The 26,295-nt window shown below is 39.9% G+C and overlaps 1 protein-coding gene across 5 annotated transcripts in view; it reads left to right on the forward strand.

Annotated features, from left to right (window-relative positions):
* Positions 1–26,295, forward strand: part of PLCB1 (phospholipase C beta 1) — a 694,419-nt gene that overhangs the window by 195,129 nt on the left and 472,995 nt on the right. Inside the window, exon 1 of one of the 5 annotated variants that reach the window (XM_068565596.1) lies at positions 21,219–21,309. The exons of the other annotated variants lie outside the window; for them this stretch is intronic. The gene's annotated coding sequence lies outside the window, so the exon portion shown is untranslated. Of the gene's footprint in view, positions 1–21,218; positions 21,310–26,295 lie in introns of those variants that run through there. 5 annotated transcript variants of the gene reach the window in all.

The raw sequence follows: 26,295 nt of genomic DNA on the forward strand, positions 1-26,295 counted from the left end.
AATCATTACAGCAACTAGAGGGGGCAGATCTTACTCCCATTTTCTGTTTTAGATGGGAAACTGAAGCACAGAGAGGTTAAGTAACTTGCACTGTCTCACAGCTGCAACCAAAAAGCTGAGATGTGAACCCAGACCGTATAATTCCTGAGCCTGTATGCTTAACAAGGACACAGTTCTTCCAAGTGTTGTATGTAAATGTTCAAGAGGCTGCATTTTATGGCCATAGAAGAGCCATGCTGCATTAGTATAGAGTGTTCATTGAAAGTCTCTTGAATGTTACTCTAGCTGACTGGATGGGATTATCCAACCTCCTTTCATTGATTCAGTTGCATCAGACCATCACTCATATCTCATATCCACTGACCAGCTCTCAGTTCTGTAATTCTGATGAACATCTGTCATTGTATGGAGTTTTCCTGTTTCTGTAGAAGAGACTGGTTCAGGATTTCTGTTTTCTCAATAGCATTCAAGGTTTCCTGCAAAGTCAGCAATGTTCCACAAGCCTATTTTAAGGATAAACTCGTTGGCATGTAACAGATTCTGAAAGACTGTGTCTGGGCATTTTGATGGCATTTGTTGTTGGTTGAGTTGAAGGAATATTATCTGGGTCTATGATAAGAGCCTCTTAAGTCCTTTGCTGTGTCATAAAGGATGGATGTAAAATAGAACGAACTATGAAGGAGAGAAGTAGGAAATATGATGTCATATTCTCCCAGGGCATAAAGTAGGTTTTTGATGTACCTTGCGTAGTTCATATATCTTAGGCACTTCTTGAATATATGAGGTTGAACCCTAAGAAATAGCCATTTTTGAAGGTCAAAAACAGTCGACTAGAAGAAATTTCACTCACATACATGCACACATATACACAGACTCACATGTACATACATATCAAAGGATACTTACGCTGTCAACTCAGTCAATAAAACAAATAAACAAAGCTCAGAAGTACCCAGTGGAATTTTGCTTGACCTCTAGATGATATTAAAATCTTGCATAGCTGAAATTAAGAGTTAGCTCTGAGAACCCATTCTTAGGGTTCTATCTGAAAAGAATGTTTTTGAGACTGAGACTTGCTTTTGGAATAACATGCTTGCCATCATATTCGCAAGCCCAAAATTATACCCTAAAAGAATGAGACTCAATCCATGTGAATTTTTTTTCCTTATTAAAATCAGGAGAAGCACGTTAACCAGAGCTGACATTTGAGATGTTTTTGTTTTACACTATTCTGCTGAAGACGAAGACTCTGCTCTTGGCAGGCTGATGCCGTTCATGAGGTTCTGTGGTTGGGGGCATGTCTGTGCCAAAGTGATGGGAGCGATTTTTCATGCCTCATCTTTTTGACAGAAGTTACTGAGGTGTGATGTCCACATCCACCAAACCATTTCATCTTTAGCCATCAAGCCTCCAACGGAAAGAAGGGCTTTGGAGTATTTTGATCCTAAACAAAGAGCTTGTCATTGGAGTAAAGTTGCTTGTTTTTGTTCAGCTTTGTTTTTATTAAACAAATAAGGTCAAGTGCTCACAGAAGGTGGGGACTTACCTTCAATTTGGGGGAAATATCTCTTAAACTGGAAGAGGCGTTTTGTGTATGGGAAAAATTGACAGCTTCTGGAAAGATACTCTGTAGACTTCTGTATTTGCCTCAGGTAGCTTAATATCACTTCACTTTGTAGAATTGTGGAATATAAAGTAACACAGATATGAAAGCAGCACAGGTAAGACAACTGGCCCAAGAATTGGCAATTGTGGCTTTGGGACTCATGTCTCCTATTTTTTTTTTTTTTTTAACATCTTTATTGGAGTATAATTGCTTTACAATGGTGTGTTAGCTTCTGCTTTATAACAAAGTGAATCAGCTATACATATTCATATATCCCTATATCTCCTCCCTCTTCAATCTCCCTCCCACCCTCCCTATCCCACCCCTCTAGGTGGTCACAATGCACCAAGCTAATCTCCCTGTTCTATGTGGCTGCTTCCCACTAGCTATCTATTTTACATTTGGTAGTGCATATATGTCCATTACACTCTCTCACTTCATCCCAGCTTACTCTTCCCCCTCCCTGTGTCCTCAAGTCCATTCTCTATGTCTGCATCTTTATTCCTGTCCAGCCGCTAGTTTCTTCAGAAACTTTTTTTTTTTTTTTTATATTCCATGTATATGTCTTAGCATACGGTATTTGTTTTTCTCTTTCTGACTTACTTCACTCTGTATGACAGACTCTAGGTCCATCCACCTCACTACAAATAACTCCATTTCGTTTCTTTTTATGGCTGAGTAATATTCCATTGTATATATGTGCCACATCTTCTTTATCCATTCATCTGTCGATGGACACTTAGGTTGCTTCCATGTCCTGGCTATTGTAAATAGAGCTGCAATGAACATTGTGGTACATGACTCTTTTTTGAATTATGGTTTTCTGAGGATATATGCCCAGTAGTGGGATTGCTGGGTCGTATAGTAGTTCTATTTTTAGTTTTTTAAGCAACCTCCATACTGTTCTCCATAGTGGCTGTAAGAATTTACATTCCCACCAACAGTGAAAGAGAGTTCCCTTTTCTCTACACCTTCTCCAGCATTTATTGTTTGTAGATTTTTTGATGATGGCCATTCTGACTGGTGTGAGGTGATTATAGTTTTGATTTGCATTTCTCTAATGATTAGTGATGTTGAGCATCCTTTCATGTGTTTGTTGGCAATCTGTATATCTTCTTTACAGAAATGTCTATTTAGGTCTTCTGCCCATTTTTGGATTGGGTTGTTTGTTTTTTTGATACTGAGCTGCATGAGCTGCTTGGAAATTTTGGAGATTAATCCTTTGTCAGTTGCTTCATTTGCAAATATTTTCTCCCATTCTGAGGGTTGTCTTTTCACCTTGTTTATGTTTTACTTTGCTGTGCAAACGCTTTTAAGTTTCATTAGGTCCCATTTCTTTATTTTTGTTTTTATTTCCATTTCTCTAAGAGTGTGTCAAAAAGTATCTTGCTGTGATTTATGTCATAGAGTGTTCTGCCTATGTTTCCCTCTAAGAGTTTTATAGTGTCTGGCCTTATAATTAGGTCTTTAATCCATTTTGAGTTTATTTTTGTGTATGGTGTTAGGGAGTATTCTAATTTCATTCTTTTACATGTAGCTCTCCAGTTTTCCCAGCACCACTTATTGAGGAGGCTGTGTTTTCTCCATTGTATATTCTTGCCTCCTTTATGAAAGATAAGGTGACCATATGTCCGTAGGTTTATCTCTGGGCTTTCTATCCTGTTCCATTGATCTATATTTCTGTTTTTGTGCCAGTACCATACCGTCTTGATTACTGTAGCTTTGTAGTATAGTCTGAAGTCAAGGAGCCTGATTCCTCTAGCTCTGTTTTTCTTTCTCAAAATTGCTTTGGCTGTTCGGGGTCTTTTGTGTTTCCATGCAAATTGTGAAAGTTTTTATTCTAGTTCTGTGAAAAATGCCATTGGTAATTTGATAGGGATTGCATTTGAATCTGTAGATTGCTTTGTGTAGTATAGTCATTTTCACAATGTTGATTCTTCCAATCCAAGAACATGATATATCTCTCCATCTGTTTGTATCATCTTTAATTTCTTTCATCAGTGTCTTATAGTTTTCTGCATACAGGTCTTTTGTCTCCTTAGGTAGGTTTATTCCTAGGTATTCTATTCTTTTTGTTGCAGGGTAAATGGGAGTGTTTCCTTAATTTCTCTTTCAGGTTTTTCATCATTAGTGTATAGGAATGCAAGAGATTTCTGTGCATTAATTTTGTATCCTGCTACTTTACCAGATTCATTGATTAGCTCTCATAGTTTTCTGGTAGCATCTTTAGGATTCTCTATGTATAGTATCATGTCATCTGCAAACAGTGACAGGTTTACTTCTTCTTTTCCGATTTGGATTCCTTTTGTTTATTTTTCTTCTCTGATTGCTGTGGCTAAAACTTCCAAAACTGTGTTGAATAATAGTGGTGAGAGTGGGCAACCTTGTCTGGTTCCTGATCTTCGTGGAAATGGTTTCTGTTTTTCACCACTGAGAATGATGTTGGCTGTGGGTTTGTCATATATGGCCTTTATTATGTTGAGGCAAGTTCCCTCTATGCTTACTTTCTGGAGGGTTTTTATTATAAATGGGTGTTGAATTTTGTTGAAAGCTTTTTATGCCTCTACTGAGATGATCATATGGTGTTTCTCCTTCAATTTGTTGGTTATTCAGTAGCATATTTTAAAGCCTCCATGTGTTTGTATTTTTTACAGTTTATCTTCCCTGTAATTGATATCTAGTCCCATAGTGTTGTGGTTGGAAAAGATACTTGATACGATTTCAATTTTCTTAGATTTACCAAGGCTTGACTTGTGAACCAAGATATGATCTTTCCTGGAGAATGTTCCACGAGCACTTGAGAAGAAAGTGTATTTTGTTGTTTTTGGATGGAATGTCCTATAAATATCAATTAAGTCCATCCTGTTTAATGTATCATTTAAAGCTTGTATTTCCTTATTTATTTTCATTTTGGTTGATCTGTCCTTTGGTGAAAGTGGGGTGTTAAAGTCTCCTACTATGATTGTGTTATTGTCCATTTCCCCTTTTATGGCTGTCAGCACTTGCCTTATGTATTGAGGTGCTCCTATGTTGGGTGCATAATTTTTTACAAGTGTTATATCTTCTCTTGGATTGATGCCTTGATCATTATGTGTGTCCTTCTTTGTCTCTTGTAATAGTCTTTATTTTAAAGTCTATTTTGTCTAATGTGAGAATTGCTACTCCAGCTTTCTTTTGATTTCCATTTGCATTGAATATCTTTTTCCATCCCCTCACTTTCAGTCTGTATGTGTCCCTGGGTCTGAAGTGGGTCTCTTGTAGACAGCATATATACGGGTCTTGTTTTTTGTATCCATTCAGCTGGTCTATGTCTTTTTGGTTGGAGCATTTAATCCATTTACATTTAAGGTAATTATTGATATGTATGTTCCTATTACCATTTTCTTAATTGTTTGTTATTGTAGGTCTTTTCCTTCTCTTGTTTTTCCTGCCTAGAGAAGTTCCTTTAGCATTTGTTGTAAAGCTGGTTTTGTGGTGCTGAATTCTCTTAGCTTTTGCTTGTCTGTAAAGGTTTTAATTTCTCTGTTGAATCTGAATGAGATCCTTGCTGGGTAGAGTAATCTTGGTTGTAGGTTTTTCCCTTTCATCACTTTAAATATGTCCTGCCACTCCCTTCTGGCTTGCCGTTTCTGCTGAAAGATCAGCTGTTAACCTTATGGGGATTCCCTTGTATGTTATTTGTTGTTTTTCCCTTGCTGCTCATAATATTTTTTTCTTTGTATTTAATTTTTGATAGTTTGATTAATATGTGTCTTAGCATATTTCTCCTTGGATTTATCCTGTATGGGACACTCTGTGCTTCCTGGACCTGATTAACTATTTCCTTTCCCATATTGGGGAAGTTTTCAACTATAATCTCTTCAAATATTTTCTCAGTCCCTTTCTTTTCCTCTTCTTCTTCTGGGACACCTATAATTCGAATGTTGGTGCATTTAACGTTGTCCCAAAAGTCTCTGAGACTGTACTCAATTCTTTTCATTCTTTTTTCTTTATTCTGCTCTGTGATAGTTATTTCCACTATATTATCTTCTAGGTCACTTATCCGTTCTTCTGCCTTAGTTATTCTGCTATTGATTCTTTCTAGAGAGTTTTTAATTTCATTCATTGTGTTGTTCATCATTTTTTGTTTGCTGTTTAGTTCTTCTAGGTCCTTGTTAAACGTTTCTTGTATTTTCTCCATTCTATTTCCAAGATTTTGGATCATCTTTACTATCATTACTCTTAATTCTTTTTCCAGTAGACTGCCTATTTCCTCTTTATTTGCTTGGTCTGGTGGGTTTCTGCCGCATATTGCTCTGGCTTCTAATTTTGCTTAGCTTACTGTGTTTGGGGTCTCCTTTTCACAGGCTGTAGGTTCATAGTTCCCATTGTTTTTGGTGTCTGCCCCCAGTGGTTAAGGTTGGTTCAGTGCCTTGTGTAGGCTTCCTGGTGGAGGGGACTGGTGCCTGTGTTCTGGTGGATGAGGTTGGATCTTGTCCTTCTGGTGGGCAGAATCACGTCTGGTGGTGTGTTTGGGGTGCCTGTGACCTTATTATGATTTTAGGCAGCCTTTCTGCTAATGGATGGGATTGTGTTCCTGTCTTGCTAGTTGTTTGGCATGGGGTTTCCAGCACTGGAGCCTGCTGGTCGTTGAGTGGAGCTGTGTCTTAGCGTTGAGACGGAGATCTCTGGGAGAGCTGTCACCGTTTGATATTCCGTGGGGCCAGGAGGTCTCTGGTGGTCCATTGTCCTGAACTTGGCTCTCCCACCTCAGAGGCTCAGGCCTGACACCTGGCTGGAGCACCAAGTCCCTGTCAGCCACACGGCTGGGCTCCAAGGGCTTTGCACTCTCTGGACCTGCCAGGGCTCAGCCAGGGCCCTCTACTTCTTCTCTGAGAATGGCCACAGCAGATAGAGGGCTAGTGTTGGGGCCAGACTCGATGTCCTGCCTGCTACCTGAGGTGGGTTCACAGCCTTTGCCTTGCATGGCCGGAGCCCCCATGTCTCCTATTAAACCACCGATCTTGTTGGCCTTTGTTTTGTAATCTGTAAAAGAAGATGACTCAAAACCATGGATTGGAAAGTGAGGTTGGGTGCTGGGTTTCTGTTCTTGGCCCTAGAGTTTCTGGCCACTGAACTGGCAGAAGAACACACAAAGTATTTGACCTTGCTTCCATCTTTCATGATGCTCCGTGCTGCCCTTGGTATTTAAATGAACATGATTCTACCGCCTTGCCGTCATTGGGGCTTGCACTCTGGGCTGCTTTCCAGCAGTGGGGATAGATTTATGCTGATTCATTGGCACTTTCTTCCCCAGATGCCTCCTCTCCCTGTTTCTATTGTAGAAAGGAACAAATCTGCTAAAGTCAATGAGCATTTATTTGTTCTTTGTAATCAGGCTAATGTGGACGAACCTAAAAGACACCCCAAATTCATAGAACTTAAATGTAATGTGTATTAGCCAGAAAATTCTGTAAACTTATAGATAATGTATTATTTATTCCTTGTGGCATGATATCAATAGCCAAAATTTATTGTACATTGTCTTCAGTACTTTCCATGTATCATCTCATTTAAACTTCATTATCCCCAGATGTGAAAATGGAGGCTCTGAGGGACTAAATTCTTTTTTGATGTCACATACAACCATCAGTGGCAGAGACAAGTCAGACTCCAGCATCAGTGCTTATAACACCATCCCTCTTTGTAGCTAATGTCACTCTCTGCTCTTTAATATTCATCACTTGCCTTGTAGTTGGAAACTGTTAACTGAGATTCAGACTGGGGTTCTGTCTCTAGGATATCACCCTCAAGTCACAGGAACTATTCGTGTACAAACTTCACCATGTGTAAAATGGGAAAATAACACATATACAATTGCAGTCATATTTGCCTAAATTAGAGTGTTCTTATTAGGCTGGAATATTTATGCAGCTGCTTTGGAAAATACAGAGCTGTGGCACAGATGGCTGGAAAAAAACACTAAAAATACCTACCCCTTTCCAAAATGTAGGGTTATTGTTGGAAGAAGTTTTCTCAGTGCAGGACTGCCTGACCATTTTCCACCAAAAAAATGTGAGGAGTGATGTGTGATGCTTCCAGGCTGATGTGGTTACACAGAGGATGTGCCATCCTTACCATCTCCCCTCACCACCCTGCCCCTGGCCGAATGGAATGGAGGGAATTCCAGTCATGTGTTAAATATGATGGAGCCAAAGACATAAGGAGATGGGGTTCCTGAGTGATCACCTGGAGTTAAGCCATCTGACAGGCACACCTATACTGGATTGTAAGGAATAATCTTGCAATGAATTAAGGCACTGAGATTTTATCTGTTATAGCAGCTAGAGTTACTTAGTCTAACTACCATAAAGGCCCAGAACAAAAGTACTGTTGCTTCAGTCTAGGTCCAGAGTTAAAAAACGAGGATTCTATTATTGTCCAGCCTTTAAATTGCTGAGCAAGTATCAGCTCAGGGCAGTGTTTCTCAAATAGAGCAATTTTGCCCTCGCCCTCCCTCTGCAGGGGGCATTTAGCAATGTCTGGAGACATTTTTGGTTGTCACAACTTGAGGGGAGACATCTAGTGGGTAGAGGCCAAGGATACTGCTCAACATCCCACAGTGCACATGACACCCCTTACAACAAAAAAATCATATGACCCCAAACGTCAATAGTGCTGAGATTGAGAAACCTTAGAAGCATATTTGGAGCCACAGCTATGAACAGTTATAGTGCTGTTGTGATATGTAGCTCACAAGAACTGGTGGAGATATTGTCCAGTTCCTACTCCATTGGGGTCCTGTTTTCTAGGTCTATCATTCAGGGCACATACGCTTGACAAGAGTCTTTTGGTCCTCAGGTTGCGTGTTGTGGGGGAATAAACATTGGGTGGAGTAGAAGACTTTGACTTTAAAGCTAGATCTTTCTGTTAATAGCTGTATGATTTTGGGCAGGTTAATAAACCTCCTTAAGCTTCACTTCTTTCATTTGTAAGTGAGAATAATCTCATAGTTTATAAGCATTAAATGGAATGATACATATTAAAACATTTGTTATAATCTCTGACTTATAACAAGCATTCAATGTCAGTATTCATTTCCTTCCCAGGACTTTATAAATGTGAGAAAAATAACTTGTTAACAAGATCTGAAACCACACAGTGGTATAAATCAGAAATAATTTACTGAACAGCATAATGTTCCGACCCATATGTTTATATAATGTCAGTTTATTGGTTGAATAAACAACTCATTTCCAAAAAAAAACTAAACTAAACTTAATGTTCAGCTGTAACTCATATAGTTCTAGTTTTAATTCCAGGCCCTTCTTGACAAAGAAGTGGGAAACCCTCTATTAGCAGTGAGTTGGAAAAATGTTACTATGCTGACCACTATGTTGTGGTCATTCTGGTTCTTTGTAGTCTTTTGCTCTTTTGTTTCTCTTTCACATCCTAAGCTAGTCTGTGCCCCATACTTACCTCTGCTCCATGCTTTTCTGTGCATGGCTGCTCATGTTCTTGTATCATGGTTGATGGGTCAGTGCAGAATATGCTCAGGTGTTCTTTGCAGTGGCTCCAAGTTCAGACATTGGATTAGAATCTTTATCTACTTTCCCATAACCATAGGTATTTCTGAACCAAATAATGTCAGCACAGATTAATGCAGTGTTCAGACTTAATGAACAGGGGTCTGCCTATCAATGCTTGCACTATAAATGTCTCTTTCTGTTGCATGGAGAATATTTTCTTTGCTCCACTGCGATGATGTATGTTTTCAAAATAGCCATGGAAGTTGACAAGAAAAAAAATATATTTTTATACCAGGGCTTCTGAATAAATATTTTTGTGTGGGAGAAGTGGATCAACATACATAGGAAAAATATAATGTGTCTGCAGTTCCCTTAGTGCTGGAGGTGACCAGCTGGGGTATTCAGCTGACCAGGCCTCACTCAGTTACGCCAAGAGGCAGACCTGTCACAACCCATCCATGTCACACTGACTTGTCGTTCTAGACTTCCTTGACATGGAACTATAAAAAAGACAATTTCACACGAAGTTCTAACCCTCAGCCCCTTAAATATTTCCTATTAAAGTCTTATTCTTGATTTATATTTTCCAGGCTATTATATCAGTTGTCACCTTATCTGTAGGAACTCAATTCAAGGTTCTCGACTGTTCATGTAGGCTAACCTTGAGTGTCTGTATGCATATGACCAGAACACCCCCTGCCCCTCCCCCAATGCTTGTTCTCCTTCTGTCTTGGGAATTGCTTGGTGCCCCTGCATGGTCTTCCTTCAAGGACTATACACATGATAGTTATTCTTTTGTTTCTGTTCTATGCAATTACTGCCATTACAGAGCCCTTCCTAGCATTTCCAATACATTTGGGGCATCTCAGAAGAAAAAGACTATAATAATTTATGTGACTTATGGACTAATTTCTTTCATGACTTTTAAAATGACATTTCAAAATGAAGAATTTATTAGCCAAGAAGAAAGCAGTCCTGGAGATCAACTGATTGCTATTAATAGTGCTGGTCAGGGAGATCTGGGTTCTGGCACTGCTCCTAAGAGACCTGTTGACAGTGTGGAGGGATCTAGAAGGGGGAGGTAAGGGTGGTAGAACAGCAGGAGCCACTGAGAACATTCGGAGACTTTAACCTGGAGAAGAAAAGTCCAAGGGGAGGCAGGGAGTTATTTTCAGCTCTCTGAGGAAGAATTAATAAAACTGATTTTGAATTTTCCAGCTGACAAGAACTAAGAGTAAAGGGTAAAAAAAAAAGTAGTCACAGATTCAAACAAAGCATATAAAAGTTGCATACTAGTGGCTACAATCGGGTGATATCCTTCCAGAAGTTTTTCTATGTAAACTTAAACATACACCTACCTACTTACATACATATATATATACACATATATGCTTTATATCGTGCCTATATATTTAAGCATATTTTAAAAAGTGAGATTGTGGTCTATATATTTTTCTTAAACTGGGAAGCAAATTTGGACTTCATATAATAAAGACCTTCTAAGAATTGGGAATATCTAGGAGTGGAACAGCTGCCTCATGTGTAGTGAGCTTGCCACGAGTACAGGTAATTAGAATAATATAGTCCAGCTCGTCTCCAAATTTAATAAGCATGCAGATCCCCTGGGGATATTATTAAAATGCACGTTCTGATTCAGTAGGTCTGGGGTGGGGTGTGAGATTCTGCATTTCTGATAAGCTCCCAGGTGGTACTAGTACTAGGACCATATTTTGAGTAGCAAGATTCTAACTGAACATCTCTAGGGATGCTTAGAATGGATGCCGGTCTTGGGTTGGGATAAAATAGTTCTAAGTTCCTTTCAAACTGGAAGGTTGTATGTTATCTCGATTACATATACATCTATGGAAGAGAATGTTTGTTATATATAGGTGTTTTCATTTACTGTTTCACCATCACATATCAGCTTTCTTTTCTCTCCTTTTCTCTTTTCTCTAGTACAGACTGCACCACTGTGCTGATAATCAGGTTTATCATCTTTCCTATTTTAACATTCAAAACAAGCATTATAGTCCTTAACTTCCACTGGTTCCATATATCTTTATTTAGAAAAAAATATGTATTTATATTAGGATTATTTCTATGTGTCTAAGTTAATTCCAATAGTAATAGAAGTGTTATATTTTTTTTCCTGTGAGAGCAACCCTGTAATATTTTATTTATTATTTAGACATTAATCTGTGTATTTGAAGCAAAATTCTTCGTTGATGGAAGCTTTTAGACTGGAAAAGCAGGTAGCTGAATCATGCCAAGGCAAGGGTATGGAGCTATAGAAATCCTCAAAGCTGCTGGAGGGCGTGTGGGCTGGGCTACCCTCCTGGACAGCAGTGTGACACTTCACTGTGAAACTAAGGATATGCACATCAGCAATATCACTCCTTTGATGTACATGGCACCATGCAGATATCATTTTTTTTATGGTCTAATGCATATAATATGACCACTTGTTTTCTTTGCTTTTTGTCTGGTTACTAATGATTTGTGCATCTTTTGTGAGCTTATTACTTATTGTGTGTTGTCTGTAGAAGTGTTATATTTAAGTGCTGTCCCTAGTAATGCTAATAGAAGGAACCAGAATAAAAATAATAATAAATATTAATGGCTGAGAACAATTAAGCACAGCTTACATCATAGGCACTGCTTTAAGGGTTTTATATGCATTAAATGAGTCAATCTAAAATACAGACCGATGAAATAGGCACTATTATTAACCCATTTTATGGCAAAAGAAAGTGAGGTACAGAAAAATTAATTAATTTGCCCAACGTCACCCAGCTGTAAGTGGCAGAATTAAGATTTGAACCCAAGCAGATTGGCCCCCAGTTGGCGATCTCAACTATTACAGCCAGATTGGGAAAATTCATTGGGGTGATGTGAAATAAGATAGTAACTTAAACTTGTATCAAAGTGTAGGTTTTCATTTTATTATCGTTAGGGTACCATTTTTGTGATAACTTAGTCTTTTAAATATACATTGCTTAGCCTTTGAGAGATCCATGCTGCATTTTGTAAATTCTAACTTATTCCTGAAATGGTCTTAAACACATGGAATCTGTTGGACTAACCAATTTCATGAAGTAAAACTTAAAATAACACTTGTAGGATGCATATGAGACTTTTGTAAATTTATTATTATAATTTTATGACATTTGCTGAAATTAAAGGATACCTGCGTTTCAATATTGGTTTGAGTAATTTAATTTTTTTCTTTGCAAAATTACACCATCTTTAAGAGGGAAGTTATTTCAGATATGCAGTTTTTTTCCAAAGAGGATAATTTTCTTAGTAAGTTAACTATGCTTAAGTCAGTATTTACTCTTTATGTTTTTTTTGTTTTTTTGTTTTTTTTTTCCTGTAAGCAAGATGAAAAGGAATAATTAAATGAATAAGAGTGAGTTCCTGGTATCTCAAGCCACACAGGTGTCCATAGTTAGGAGATCTGCCCATTTCAGCACATGATGTCCATTGCTAAGAGCTGGAGAGGAAGATGAGCAGTGAAATAGGGCTAATGCCCCAAAGGTGCCTGTGACCGAGATTCTGGTGCCCAAGAATCTAGAGACACTAGAATGTCAGTGACGTGGGGGCATTGGTGTTCCTTGTGGAGTGGTTCGCAGTTCTGGGAATTAGCAGGGACTGTTTGTTTCTATTTTCCAAATACTTAAGTTTATTAAATTTTAATAATATATAATATATTCCCATGATTCCAAAAACGTGAAAGGCAGGATTTTAACAATGAGAGACCTGCTGATTATTCAGAGCTTGGCACATTCCTAAAGAAAGCTCAAGTACTGTCCTGTTTCTCTGTGGGAGGATACCCTGCCAATGGAGCTCCAGCATTATAATTATTTTGTTAACGTTAATGGTATGTATGCCTTTTTATCAATACCCTCTTACAGGAAGAAAGCAATAAAATGGTCCACTACGGGGATAGTTGTTGAGTAACTCTGGTGTGGGTTCTCTGATGCGTTGATTCTCTTTGCTTTTTGTGATGTGTGGTGATGGTCAAGAACCTGATTAGCAGACCTGGGACAAGGGTGATAAACTTAAAAGTCATCAGTGAAGAGGTTTTCTTTCCCCAGCCCTCAGAACAAGGACAATTTTTAATATTTTTATTTTGTACACTAGTGGTTCTTCTTTAAGACACAATTTATATACAGTATAATGCACAAACCTCAAATATATCAATATCACTGAATGAATTTTGACAAATGTGTACACCTGTATAGAGTAGCTCAAGATAGAATATTATCATGGCCCCAGAAAGTTCTCTTTTGCCCTTTCCAGGCAGTATCTCTCCTGCTACTCTTGCACATACAGGAATACCCAGGGACAACTATTATCCTATCACCCAGCTTAGTTTTACCTATTCTTGCCCTTCTAAGTGGAATCACACAGCATGTTTTTGTGTGTCTGCCTTCTTTCACTCAACACAGTGTTTTCGAGATTCATCTGTGTAGCTGCATGTTGTGTTGCTCTTATTTATTGCTGTGTAGTATTCCTTTGTGTGACTTTACCACAATGTGTCCATTCTCCAGTGGATGGATGTTTGCTTTGTTTCCAGTTTTGAGCTATTGTGAGTAAAGTTGCTATAAGCAACACCATACAGACTTTTTGTGAAGATACCTTTTCATTTCTCTTGGGTAATTACCTAGGAGGGACTTGTTGAGTCATAAGGTGGGTGTCTATTTAACTTTATTAGAAACTCGCAGTTGTCCAAAGTGTCTGTGTCACTTATACTCTTACTAGCAGTGTATGAGCAGACAAGGATGGTCCAGATCACAGTGAGAAGCTTCCTCCACTCCTAATGTGGGCAGCTCCTCAGTCTTATGTATCCCTGAGCTGGAGAGAGTAGGATGGAGTAACGGGCTGGGGATGGGAGGCACTGGAATTAGAGTTAGTGCACTGGAGAGCTAGCCATCCTTCCCCTGCCAGCAGGACGAGCTCGTTTGCTCCCAGAATCTCTCCCCAGCCCAGTGATGCCTTCCAACCTTCCATTAAGAGTTACGCCATCGGCAGACTGGCTGTGTTACAGAATTAATTCCGGGACTGGCTTTCAGCCCACCTGCACCTTGACCTCATCTCTGCTTGTTCTCTCTCCACACCCACACGGCATTCATCCAGCTTCACAAAACCTCTGTCCTTCTATTTTTGGTAATTAACTTCATTGGCCTTATCACTGAAAAGTCGGAGTCATGAGTTCTCTCACTTAATAAGAAGTGTGTAACTCTGGGCAAGTTTCTTAACATCTCAGTGCTTCTGTTTCTTTGTCTGTGAGATGGGGATGGGGATGCTGTGAGTGATAGAAAGTTGATGCAGCTGTTCCTGCCTGCAGAGGGCGCTGCACAGGCTCTGGTGCCCGTAGCCTGTGCTCAGTAAATGCTGACTCTGCTGATGCCTGCACGACCCCTCCTGCTGTGCTTCTTACATAGGGTCTCTCCACTCCCCTGGGTCTCTTTAATTGATAATTCTAGTAAAAAGCCCTCCTTGGAACTGTCTTACGAATACTTATCCAATTCCCTTGCCTTTCCAAGGCTCAGCCAGAAACTCACTCTGAGAAACAGTTAAGATGAAACAGGAACCATTTCTACTGCAGACTTTAGAGTTCCTGCCAGTTTGACCTGGGGCCCTGTGGATTTCCTCTTCCCTATTTCTCAGGATGAGGAGTAAATTTTAAGGATCCTATGCTAAATCTAGATCTCCCTATTGCATTTTCGAGAATTTTAATAGACTGGTACGCTCTGGTCTTGACATGTAGAGTGCCTCCCCCTTAGCATATGCTGAGCACATGAACACTATTCCCTAGGATCGCATGGATGTCAGGGGTGCCTTTCAGATGACAACAGAGGGGACTTAGTGAGTCCTGGGAACAGAGAGGTCATTGCTTTTATTTTAAACTCTGCTGCCATCTAATAGCGGCTCCCTTTTTCCAAGCTCTCCATCTTGCAGCATTCAGGCAGGATGCCCGTACCCAGTCTGGCTCATGTGGTCACTCCCTGCCATCTCTTGCTCCCGCTTGGGTACCCTGAGCCTGCACGTGGACCTGCCTGCTTGCCCCATGCACCGTGATCCCTCCCCCGGAACACACGCCCCATGCTTCTCTTCTCTGTGCCTTTACTCACCCCACCCCTCTCTCTGGTTAGTGCTTCCTTTTCACTATCTTGGGATCACCTGATTTTGCTGTCCACTTCACGGCAGGACTCTTTAGTGAGCCCTCCACTCCTGGTCTCTACTTGCTCCCCTTCCTTTCTCTCCCCAACTCACCGCTGAAAAAGGTCTTTTCACAGTCACCCTTGTCCAACATCTTGTCATCCGTTTTCATCTCACTTGGTCCCTTAGCATCACTTGATATGGGACATGGCTCCCAGACCTACTTCTTCCTTGAAATTCTCTCTTCTTGTAGTTTCTGAGGCACCATCCTTGCTGCTTTTTCCTAGTGAATTCTCTTCTCCTAGATCGTCATGGCGAAGCCACTTCTCATGGATTTAACCTGCTTGCAGAGGCCTGCTTAGTCCTGGACTGTCCTAACCAGAGCAACTTCTGTTGCTCCTTTGCCTCAATTTCTACCTTTAAAAAAAACAGCATTTATCCATACCTGACACTCTCATTGATTGATATGCATGTTAACATTTCATGGGACAGTTTCTAACTATCAAATCGCACATTTGGCAATAATGATAGGTGACATTTATGATGACCATGCTAGTGCACTTAGCACTTTGCATACGTTAGTTCATTTCATATTCATGATACCCTTGTGAAGTAGGAAGTATTATCTTCATTTTACCTATGTGGAAACTGAGGTACAGAGAAGTTCAATAACTCGTACTTGGTGTCAGTAAGTGTAGGTATCAGAGCAAAGATTCAGACCCGGACATTCTTACTCCAGGATCTGTGAGCAGAATCACTGGTGAAAACTACTGAATTATGCTGCTTCCCCATGCTTTCTGAGCGGACACAGGAAGACATGGGTCAGAACATCTTCAGTGACATCAACTGGGGAGAACCAACATTTTATGTTTCCTCTGGAGCACTGAGAATTTCAGGATTTGGTTTTGTGATGACTCAAAAAGTAATAGATCAGACACAGTAAAGTATTCATCACATTTTGCACTGAGTGTGGCAGAGATTCATTACGTGATAAAGAAGTGCATTATAAGTCATGTAATAATGTCTTAGAATACGAATACACCTTTCTGAAACTTGTAGTTTATAAATAACAAGATATGTTAGCTTACTTGTTAATGAATCAGTAATCTGGGCTGAACCGGAACTAGCTCCCAATTAAAACAAAATAAAGACGATGAGCTGGTCTCTATTTTCTGCTCTTTGACTCTCCACTTAATCATTAAAGCCAAGGCCTTCTCGCATTATTGGCAAGGGACAGCTGGCAATAAGGCATTCTGCAGCTAGAGAGAGCAGGCCTCTCCCACCTGTTGGGTTCTGTCTCCCAAGCTGAACTTTGCCTCCTTTACCCCAATCTGCAGCACAGATCGTTAGCGCTCCTGTAAACTGTTGATCTGTGGTTGGCAAGCCTGCGTAGCCCTGGGCCAGAGCCAGCCCCCCAGAAACCCTGAACTGGGGCTCACCTGATCCCAGCAAATCCCATCTCTGCCTGCTGGGTGGCTCCTTATGGCACCCTCACCTCCTGCCTGTGGTTCCCAAAAAAGAGACCAAAAACTCAGTGGAAGTGTTATATTAATGGATTCATATACCCCCCGCCCCCTCCCAGAAATGTTTGCATTTGGGGTGGAGAGGACAATTAGAAAGGTTGATTGTGGAACCCCACAGGATGAAATATCTCTGTCATTCAGCTATGGTAGACCCTGAGAACCCTCAAATCCCAAGAGGCCAGCAAAGCGAGTCCCCACTGGTATCTGAAGGGTAGTTTCATATGATTGGATTACCAGTGAAGTGTCAGAGCTGTTCACTAACCTTCCCAAGCATCCCTCCAGGCTGTACCTCTTCCCCATACCCACAGCGGCTCCTTCTTTTCCCATCTTATTCACCTCCTAGTCCAGCCTTTCAAACTCTAATGTACCTATCAAGCACCTGGGCTCTGGATAAGACACAGATGATGACTCAGCAGGTGTGAGGTAGGGCCTGAGATTCTGCATTTCTAACCATCTCGCTGGCTGGAGCCCTCTCTTTGAGAACCACTGCCCTCAATTATTATAGCAGCCCCCGACTTGTCTCTCTGCCCCTTCTACTTCCTTTATCAATGTCCTACCACCTGAATTCTCCCTAAAATTCTGAAAGTGATAATTTTGTACACTTTCTCACCTTGTTTATAAAACTGCTAATGAATCTCAGTGGGCCATCTAATGCACTTCTAGATGCTTCGGCATGGTATCACACACAGCTGGAAATAAGCATCCCTGAGACAGAATTTTGTCATAAGCCTGCCTCTCTGTAGCTAATGGCAACTGTGAGCCAGTGCTCATGTCTGTGTTTATCAGGGCTTTAAGCAATTCTTTATTTCAGGGACTTCTGCAGACAACAGAAGCATTTATTGAGAATGAATAAACATACACTAGAGAATGACGTCTACAAACTTTTTAGTAATCCATAATCAAAACATAATACCAGCAACGGGCTCATTAGACCATACATCAGACTTCTGCTGTCAACCCCATGTCCAATGTCTTTAGAAACTGGCCAGCGTCAGCAAGAGATGCTTCTCCACTCTCTCCTGACCTGAGCTGCCCTGTGCTTCACAATAGTTTTACTAATTCTCTCCTGTGAGACCCAAGCCATTTCTTTTCCAGGCTTCTAGATGCGAGGATTATTTGTTGTTGCTGCTGCTTGTTTTGTTGTGGGGATCTTGGTCCTAATTCCTTTTCTTTGAATCTGTAAATACTCCAAGTGCAGTCCATAAAGAGGCTTGACTGGCCTCCAGAATACACTGCCAGATGCTGGCTTCCAGCTTTACTAACCAACCCGAGAGCTGGATTTTGTGGTTTTGTCTGGTCTCATGGTTTGTGCCAACTGGGCACCCTGTGCTCGGTCCACCTTCTTCTCTGCACACAAGTACAAAAGAGAACATGTTATTTCTCTCCCTTGGGTGGAAACAGTCACTTTATGGGGTCTGAACTAAAATTTGATTTCCTGATTGCGTGATGCTCTGGCTTTATCTGTGTAAATTACTATTTTGCTATTTCATGGCCAAGTTCTTCTAGGCTTCTGAGAACATCTGAGCCCTTGGTCACCTCGGTCTTCCTCTTCAGCCTCAGCTCCTGGCACTGGGATACCTCTACCCCAGGGTCCCTCAGGAAAGTCACAAACTGATACCTCCCTGCCTCTGCTTATTTACTTAGTTCCCTCTTCCCAAAATGTCCTCTGCAGTGGCTTCTCCTCTGGTTCCCACCCCAACCTGGTGAAGCCCACACATGCAGGCCTACTCAGACCATACACTGATCTTTTTAAGCCCAATGAAAATCAGGTGGTTTGTCCCCAGAAGGCCTCTAACTTGTCTCGGTTTTCCTTTTGTCTGGTTTTCCTAGGAATGTGTGTGAGGGAGGGAAGGGGGTATTTGCTGCAGGCAAATATTTGAGCATCCAGGCAGATTTAAGGGGAGCAGGATATAAGAGTCTGTCAGTGTGGGCACAGCTGATGCAGACTTGGCATACGGAAAGGAATTTTTGCCCCTTAATGATCTCTGCTTTCTTTTTTTTAAGTAAGACCTAAGGCAATTAAAAGCAGAAAACAGCTCTAACCAAACTGATATTTATTTTTCAGTATATTTGGTACACTGTATACTCATTCTCCATATTTTTAGAGTTTTTGAAAAGTAAAAAAGCTTCAAAACTGTCAAAGCCACCTCTTCCTTCTCTCTTCACTATGCCTTAGGAGGCAAAAGGAAAGAGCTGGGCTGTTTGTCCTAGGTTTTTTATGCGTTGACGCAGATGCATTTGAAGGATTTGAAATGAATTGCAATTTGAAACTTGAGTTCCTTTTACTCTTCATGTTGTTTTGTGTTTTCACCCATTGGTACCCTTGATTGATATTATATATTGTTCATGTCAGGGAACAGACCACGGGTTTAGGACTTTGATGTTTTCAGGGAATAGGGCAGAATGTCCTTACACGTAAAAGGGAGCTAAAAATTCATCATGTCTGAGGTTTTAAGATAGTATTTTTTTTAATTATGCACCTATTAATGAGCAGCAGCTTCCCTCTTTAGGACTATGAATTTGGAAGCCTTGAATAGCAGATGATGTCAGTCTTCTACCAGACCCCTTTGGGGTCAGTGCACCCATCCTTCTGCTGTTACAGGTGCTGGCCTGGGCATTAGAGGATGATCAGCAGAACCCACGTCCTCTACCCATGGATGCCAGTAACGCCCCACCAGAGTGGCAACCAAATTGTCTCCAGACTTTTGCCAAATGCCCAGGGCTCGAGGAGGGGAAGCAGTGGGCAGCAAAACTACTCCCTGTGGGGAACCATCGGTCTTCTGAGAATCTAAAAGTGAGCTGGGCAAAAGCTAGGTCTTTCCCTAAAACTTTTCCAAGAACAAAGGAGAGCAGAGCTATCCTACAAAACAAAGACTACATTCTTTTATTTTGTTCACATGGTATCACCATTTCCCTTCCCTCCAATTTTAACTGAACTTTTACAGGGAAGACTTCCTCAAACGTCCAAAATGGCAGAAGAGAGATAAGATGCTTTCTACTTTGAAGAATGCAAAGAGGTTAAAAACGGTTCTGGTTTAAAGTAGGGAGGCCAAGGATATTCGTGTTTAACATTAGATTGTGAAAGGATACAACATTTTAAAAGAGGTTTAACAGTGTCCCAGACTTCTACGATATTTTTTGAAAGAAAATAACGTATTGAATATAACTGCTTGACATCATAAAGTTGGAGACACACTATTCAATGTTACCCCCAAATCATGGGCCTGACTAAACTAATTTTAACCTTTTCTTGCTGGTAAATTTCACCCTTCTTTTCTCTGCCTTTGCAGCTCAACCCTTCAAATTTATCCCTGATGGAAGGCCTACACATGATAGAGATAATTAAGCCAATCTGATTTTCAAGGCTTGAATAATTAACTACTATGATTTTGACATTTTAAGAATGTTATGGTGACCTTGTACTTTGCTCAGTGAGGAGAATTAAATGCAAGAGATGTGCATCAGAGCAGGGCCTTTAGCATAATCAAGATTTAATTTATAATGTTTCCTAACATTCTCTTCTTTTTGGTTTACACTGCCCACATTGTGCCTTTTCCCAAAGTAATCATTAGCTATTATTTGAACTATTAAACACACACCTCCTTCATTTTTTATTATGTTGTTCCATTAATCAAGGCAGTGACAAGCAAAATATTGTCCCAAAATCTTAACCTGCTTTAAAATAAAAATAATGTTCACTTTTTAAATGAGCCATTAAACATATCCGCTGAATTTTGGGGTGAAAAATATTCTCCTATCTCGGGAGCTCAAATTGCACTTGACAGTTGCCTTTGGAATGTGTTCCTTCTCCAAAAGAGACGAGCAACAGCAGGAGTTGTGTCCTTGGAACACTTCTTCAGTTCCAAAAGGCAATTTCCATACTCTCCAGAGAGAAATCAAAGAGGAAAGGCAAGAATCATCTGCAAGAGAACCCAAGAAGAAATTGCACAGCTTGGTAGAAAGCTAGCCAGCAAGAGAGAGAGACGGAGGATACAGAATTGTGAGAGGAAAGGGAATTTTCAAGTGTCTGCGGGGTGGAGGAGAGATGACTGTAAACAAAGCCAAGAGCTAAATATAGAAACTATGGAAATAAATAGCCCATGCTCCCTGGATAGCCTTAGCTTTGATGTTAAGCAGTAAAGCAGCTCCGAAAGTGTTCCTGCCTAAAGCTGTAAACAGGAAAGCCTTAAGAATCAGCTGATTAAGAGAAACAAATATGTTTTACCTCTGGATTTTGCTATTTATGAAATAAAAAACAAGAATGTCAGAGCAAGCATTTTTATATAATTAAAATTCTAGAGTATGTGGAGGGGAAATGGCATACCATCCATTGTCTCGGAATACCTATTACACAATCTGTTGCAGTGGAGCTTTAAAAGAGTAGGTGCCTCATTTTAATTATCCTTGCTGACCAGGAAAGAAACCATGGCCATGAACTCTGAGGAGCAGGACTGAAACCAAACCAGAAGGTAGAGCGGGAATGAAGGGAGAATCTAATTGGAGCTAGGTGACGTATCTAAAGCACACTTCATGTGTACTTTCTTTTTTATTTCCTTGGCTTGTTTATCATGTAAATTTCCATTAGTTGGGTGACACTGGGTACATAATGGACAGGGGCACTTAGTTTATTTGCTGTTAGTTGAGAATGTGGCTATTTTAGGGGAGTTGGAATGGTCAAAAAATATAAGTAGAATAGTTCCTCAGAATACTGTTATACCTACTGTTTCTTTTAGAGCTACTTATAATTTTTACTTACAATGTTACCATTACAATGGACTGACTTAGACCTTAGAGTTAAGACAAAACTTAAGGATGATGAATTTTTAAAGTTAAATTTCCATTTAATTCTATGATGAGAGATCTATGAAATCTCAAATTTACTTAGTTTCAAGTCATTAGAAGACAAAGAAGTCCCAGCTCCTTAAGAAGCCAGGTGGTAAGGTGGTAAATCATTCCCCAGGAGAAAAAAGATGGGAGTATTCTGGGGGGAGATGTGATTGTAGGAACATTGCAAGTTTCTGTTGAAAAAGAGGTCTTTGGAGTCATGGCTGAGAGAGAATATTCTGGAGAAGGTCATTGGGCAATCCCAAAGAAAGGAGGAATTATTCATCCAGTGACTTCACTGTCTTAGCAAATGCTTATTTCAGTACTGTTGAATACACAAGTTGTGTTGATACACACACACATATGCAGAAATAAATGTTCTTCCACTAGACAGAGGAAGTCTGCTAGCAGTTGGGCCATATCCATTCCCGTTTACACTTCCCAGCATCCCTTGCAGCTAGGTGTGCCTATGAGACTAAATTCTGGCCGAGAGGTATAAGCAGAAGCCTGTGAGACTTCTGGAACATCATTTTCTTATAGGGAGGGCGTGTGCTTTTTCAACCTTCTCCCTTTGCTGTAGGCTGAAATGTTGCCAATATGAATTGTGTTTGAGCAGCCATCTCTACCATGAGGTTGATGTCATATGCTGAGGATTGAGAAACTGTCAGATAGAAAAAGCTGGGACACAAACCACCTGGTGGTGCAGCCCTACCAAGCCTGGGCTCCTACCTCCAGGGCTTCTTTTATCTGAGAGAGAAGTAAGTCTCTATCCTGTCTAAGCTACTGTTATCTTGGCCTTTTTTTTTTTTTTTTTTTACTTATAGCTGAACATACATTAACTGTTGCACATTCATTATGATTATAAGTAGGATTAAAAGACATTTATATTTAGAAATTTAAGTTATTTCCCCAGTTCATGCTAAAACTAGGGCAGTATCTTTCATTAAAAACAAATATTAATCAATTAATTGTATTTGATTTTATATGGATTGAAAAGAAGTATGAATGGGATTTTGGCCTTTGAGAGACTTTCTTTAAAGTGAAAGAAACATTTAAAAATGTGCATACACACACACATACATACATACAAAACAGTATAAAACATCCCATTGTGTAACAGTTCAATCCAATAGAACCAGTGGAGCACAGAGCAAAAGATTAGCACAGACAATAAAATCCTCAGCAGTTCAGAGGAAATAGCTGAAAAAGACTGAGAGTGACTGGAGAGTTTGGGCAGAGAACTAGATTTTGAAGATTAGAAGAAAAGATTAGACAGGTGACAAGACGAGGAAATGGGATACAGTGAATATGTTGTCAACAAAATGAAGGAATTTATGTTATCTTAGTATGACATATTTGCAGTCAGAATCCTGGTTAAAGGCTCTTTTGCTAATGCTCATTTCTTTCAGCTGGTCTTGGTGGAATGTAACACTGCCATGATAGACCGCACAGTTCCACTGGTGGCATTTTCAGGAAAACTGTGCAGTTGGTGTCTGGATTCTTTCTATGAAGAATCCTTACTGTTTCCATTTCAACTGGCAATTCTGTGGTCAAAGAGACGAGTGGATGACTGCAGTGTGGTGATTGTGTCTGGAAAGGAGAAAAGTACAACAGGATGCTTTGGTTTCTGTTGGCAGCATTTCTCACGGATATTGGAAAGTTAGGGAATTTAAAAAGATGAAGCGAGAGGAGCTAAGTAAGATGGAGAAATGCGACAAGGAGGTTTGATGGGATCAGATGGAGAGAGTCAGTACTCTGAGGAGAAGAAATATGGGGTTGGTGGAGGCTGTGGAAAAAGTACCAATTATGGCCCAGTTGAGGAGGAAGAGAATCAGTGAATTAAAAAAACAAACAAACAAATAAAGAAAGAAATAAAATTGTCTTCACTCACAAATGACATGATATTTTATGTAGGAACCCCCGAAGAGGCTACGATAAAACTCCATCTGGATATAATAAGTGAGTCCAGTAAGATTCCAGGATACAAAGTTAATGTATCAATATAAAAAGTCAATTGCTTTTCTATATTCCAACAATGAAAACTGGAAGTTGAAATGTAAAAAAATACCATTTATAATCACACCAAAAATTGAAATAATTAAGGTGAAGTCTAACAATCTATGTCAAGGATCTTGCATGTGAAAAACTACAAAACACTGATGAATGAAGTCAAAGAAGATCCAGATAAATTGGGAGATACTCCACACTCATGGATGGGAAAATTCAATATGGTAAAGATGACAGTTCTTCCAACTAAACTACAGATTCAATGCAGTCCCAACTAAAAACCCAGAAACCATTTTTTTAAGATATCAACACACTTAAAAAATTATATGGTAATGCAAAGAACTGGGAGTTACCCAACTCAGTACTAAAAAGGAAGAACAAAGTTGGAGAACTCCCACTATCAGATTTCAAGTCTTACTATACAGTTATAGTAATCAAGACTCCTGTATTAGAGAATGTTTGCTGAAACGTCAATGAGATTCTGTCTACCAAGTCAGAGAACTGGGTTAAGCCAGCTATGTTGAGATCTCTGGGGTATTAGAATCCTCAGCCATCTAGGGGTCTCAGTCTCACCATCTATAAAATGGGGATAAAATTAGTTTTTCACTTACTTACAATTTTTTTCCCATTTTTAACTTTCTGTGTATGTATTTTCAGTGTTATCCAGAGAAACAGATCTATCTATCCAGAAAGAGAGAGATATATTGTAAGGAATTGGCTCACATGATTATGGAGGCTGAGAAGTCCCACGATCTGCTGTCCAAGTCCAAAGGCCTGGGAACCAAGGGAGTTGATGGTATAAGTCCCGATGTGAGTGCAGGAGAAGATTGTTGTCTCAGCTCAGACAGTCTGGCAGAGAGGGAATTCTTCCTTTCTCTGCTTTTTTTGTTCTATTCAGGCCCTTAGGGGATTCGATGATGCCCACCCACATAGGGAGGGCAGCCTGCTTTCTCAGCCTACTGATTCGAATGCTCATCTCATTCCAGAAACACGCTCATCTGGACACACCCAGATGTTTGACCAATATCTGGGTATACCATGGCCCGGTAAAGTTGACACATAAAATTAACAATCACAATGTGTCTGTGATGTTTTATAACCTAAAATAGTGGAATTTGTCTTTTTTAAAAAAGGTCATATAAGCCCTATATTAACTGGAGTAGCCTAACTATTATAAAAGATAAACTCTAGAATGTCAGTGGCTTAACACAAGTATTTCTCATTCACTTAAGAGTCCAGTGTGGGTGTATCTGGTATGGAGACGACGTTTTTCTACCTGGTGATTCAGGCACCTAGGCTCTTTGACCACTGTGTAAAGGAAGAAGGGGAAGGAAAAAGGCTCTGAAATGATCCTCATCCCTTCTATTTATGTTCTGTTTATGAAAATTAGTCATGTGACCCTCCTTAAATGAAAGGCATGCTGTGAAATGTGGTTTATTACTAGGCAGTGATTTTGCTGTAATTCTCTACAGTGTGTAAGGCAAAGTGCAAACTTGTGATGGAAAGTTAGTCACCTCTGCCTTAAAGCCTGCACTGCCCATCAGTGCTGAACTGCACAAGCCCACCCACCTGGGTACAGGGAACAGTGGCACCATAAAAATACAGTCCTTCAGAAATCACCAAGTACCATGGTGCAGTTAACCCCTTAGGTTTCTGTGCCCTACAAATGACTTAATACTAATTCTATCAGAAAAGGTTTCAAAAGCACTTGGGTATGCTTACATATTACTAAAATAATATTAAGGGAATCACTCATTCCAGTCTCAGCATTAAATGATACTTTATGTTACAAAGAACCCCTTCATGCTGTATTTTTCTTCTTTAAAAATAGACTTGCAGAATGGATATGACATAAAATGAGGACCATCATGTCTGAAATTTATTTGTCTTTATATTTGTACTGATAAGTTCTCTTTCCCTCTTTCTCTCTCTTCCTCTCTCCCCTCATATCTCGATTTTCAATTACTCATGTATTTTATTTTAAAATAGCATCTGGTCATTGTTAACATCAGTGATTTTCTTTAAAGAAGATGAGATGCTTTTTCTGTGTGCTTTAATTTAAATATGAGCTTTTATAAGTCAGGGAATTATTAAGAACAAGAAAGCCTGTCATATCCACATGCTATTTGTTACCAATTTATGTGTGTCCATGCCAGTGGTTCTCAAACTTGAGAGTATATCAGAATCATCTGGATGGTTTGTTATAACACAGCTTTCTGGATCCCACCCCCAGAGTGTCCTATTCATTGGGTCTGGGATGGGACCCAGGAATTTGTTTTTCTAACAAGTTCCTAGGTGATGCTGATGCTCCTGGCCCAGGGACCATACTTTGAGAACCAATGACCTTTCTAATCAAGTAATACCAAAGAGGTAGGAATAAAGACATTGAATCTATACCTTTGGACTATTTGATGTGTCCCAGCTTTTGTACTAAAAAAATAATGCCAAAAGACATACAGTGCTTAAGACTCAAGTTAATTTAATTCCATAATCATAAGGCAGAACAGTACCAATTTCGGTACATGGAGAGTTCTGTACTTAATTTTGACTGACCCACATAGAGCAAATGTGATTCATCTGACTTAAAATTGAAAGCCCAAATAACCTAGGTTGTGAAACACAATATATTTTTATGATGGGGCCTAAAAAGAGACAAATTGGT

The sequence above is a fragment of the Eschrichtius robustus genome, chromosome 16 (assembly GCF_028021215.1).
Source record: "Eschrichtius robustus isolate mEscRob2 chromosome 16, mEscRob2.pri, whole genome shotgun sequence".
In the NCBI taxonomy this organism is placed as follows: Eukaryota; Metazoa; Chordata; class Mammalia; order Artiodactyla; family Eschrichtiidae; genus Eschrichtius; species Eschrichtius robustus.